The 2404-nt window shown below is 34.7% G+C and overlaps 1 protein-coding gene across 1 annotated transcript in view; it reads left to right on the top strand.

The window, feature by feature from the left end:
* Positions 1–2125, top strand: part of LOC125045618 (protein germ cell-less-like) — a 13424-nt gene extending 11299 nt beyond the window's left edge. The window contains exon 12 of the mRNA XM_047643000.1: positions 1–2125. This exon is cut by the window's left edge and continues 760 nt beyond it. The gene's annotated coding sequence lies outside the window, so the exon portion shown is untranslated.
* The last annotated feature ends 279 nt before the right edge of the window (positions 2126–2404 follow it).

The raw sequence follows: 2404 nt of genomic DNA, 5'->3' as shown, positions 1-2404 counted from the left end.
AGGACAATACAAAGCTTTAAAACAAATCTTTTTGTAAATATTCTCTTGTTGATATCATAGTTTGTAAGCAGTATGGTGCAGCCTTGCTGATCTCTGTATGAGAGAATCAGCGTTTTTTCAACATTTGCGAAGAATGTCAAATTTAAATAAACTTTATTTATTATATTATTTTTTTATGAAGGGAAAATTACATGTATTAGCTTACTCCATCTTGTAATATTTGATTTGTACAGGTATCTTTTAAGATAGTAGATATTTTGACAACAATGTACCCTTTTTTCAGTGAAATAGAGAAAAGACCATGAAGGAAAAAAATATATATTGGATATATCTTCTTTTTTTTTTTTAGATGGGGCTCCAGAGACAAAGCTCACAATATCTGTGCGTAAAGTTGCTGTTGTTTTTTGTGCTTGAGCATTAGGGTGCAAAGACAAGCTTTTTCCAGGTGTGCCTGATGAGAATGTGAGTAGAGGAGAGAACTCAAAAAGGTTTAGTAGAGGCAGAAGGGGAATGCTGACCTCACTCATGAATGCCAAAATTTCTTCCTTTTTAGATGACATATTTTCCATCTTTCTTCCTTATATGGAATTGCTCATTAGGCTTGCTGCTACGTGTAATAACTTATTAGTTAAATCACAGCTGCTGCAATAGTTTGTTTAAGAAAAGTAGTTCAGAGAGAACTTATGAAAAGAAAACTTGTTATTGAAAAATATGTAAAGAGTATTTTTTATAAATTTCCATACTTGGTGATAAGCAACAGAATTTAAATGAATTCATTAATTTGCAATATAAAGCCAGCTATATAAGTTACCGTTCTTCTTAACCACATTTACTTCCCCTAATTTCTCTCCATTCCTCCTCCCTTCCTTTTCCTCTCCTCGTTGCTTTCTGCCAGGGTATTATTTATTGTGTTGGTGATATTTCCATTGCATTTATGGGATAGATGGAATGAATGGTGCCAGTTTGGTTGCAAGTAAGGCAAATTTTCCATGCTGTAAGTAGCAAGTTCTTGATTTCAGTCTCTAAGACAGATTGCAAAGGCAGGTCACAGGTCTTCTATAAAGATGCAAATGCATATCTAAGCTTCTCTAAAAAGTAGACTTAATTTCCCTAACAAGGCTTCAATATAAATTAACTACACATAGATTCCAGGTTTGAGAGTTTCTCAGTGCTAATTAACAACAACCTTAACATAAAATAACCATTACCTATTACAGCCAAGGGGTGTCCAAACAGTTCATTCAATCATTAGGTTATTCTGTTGTTTGACTATTTAGTCATGTAGCTGTTTGGCCACTCAGTCAACTGGTTGTTCAGCTGTTTGTTCATTCCCTTAGGCAACTTAGAAAAGGGAGAAAAAGAGTTAAACGACATGAAACGCTTTAAGTACACATCGTCATCAGCTGATTTCTCTTTCTTGGATTTGAGATGGACCCCTCCTACAGACAGGCTTTCTGGAGAGCTGTGATCCTTATGTTACTTTAGCAGAAGTATTACTTAAGTTTGAGACCATAGATCCCCAAAAGTGTATTTTTGTTAAAGTCATGACCTTCAAGGTATTAAATCTTTACCATGAACAGAGATAGAATTGTCTCTCTGCAAGGAAATCATTCTCAGGACTAGAAAAATGTTCAAATGATTACAGGAAAAGGGCAAAAGGATCCAGCATTTGCCTGAGAGTCTAGGTGCACATAGTTTTACTTTTTTTGAATGATATTCATATTCCAGACTTTCTCCCCCTAATATATCATAAACAGGAAATCTTTAGTTTGTTATTTTTCTAGTATCCATTTTAGGTGCATGTCACAAAAAAAATGTTTAAAAAAGAAAAAGTTTAAAGTCATGTAGGCATGAACAGGAAGATTTTTTTTCCGTCGTTCAAACCACTCACTGCCATTAATATATTAATAGATTTATTACATTTGATAAGATGTTTGTATGAAATGAGCGAGTGCTTAGAGCCTGTGGTTTTGCATGTTTGTTTGATTGTTTGTTTTGTGCATGTTTTGAACAAATCTTGTATAATTTCAGAAAATTGTGATATCTTTAGGCCTCATTTTCTCTTTCTTTCTCTTTCTCTCTCTTTCTCTTTCTCTTTCTCTTCTTTCTCTTTCTCTTCTCTTTCTCTCTCTTTCTCTCTCTCTCTCTTTCTCTTTCTCTTTCTCTCTCTTTCTCTTTCTCTTTCTCTTTCTCTTTCTCTTTCTCTCTCTCTCTCTCTCTCTCTCTCTCTCTCTCTCTCTCTCTCTCTCTCTCTCTCTCTCTCTCTCTCTCTCTCTCTCTCTCTCTTTCTCTTTCTCTTTGTTTCTCTTTCTTTCTCTTTCTCTTTCTCTTTCTCTTTCTCTTTCTCTTTCTCTTTCTCTCTCTCTCTCTCTCTCTCTCTCTCTCTCTCTCTCTCTCTCTCTCT

This window comes from Penaeus chinensis, chromosome 37 (genome assembly GCF_019202785.1).
Source record: "Penaeus chinensis breed Huanghai No. 1 chromosome 37, ASM1920278v2, whole genome shotgun sequence".
Lineage (NCBI taxonomy): Eukaryota > Metazoa > Arthropoda > Malacostraca > Decapoda > Penaeidae > Penaeus > Penaeus chinensis.
Note: the sequence above shows the minus strand (reverse complement) of the source record. Positions and strands in the feature narration are given on the sequence as shown.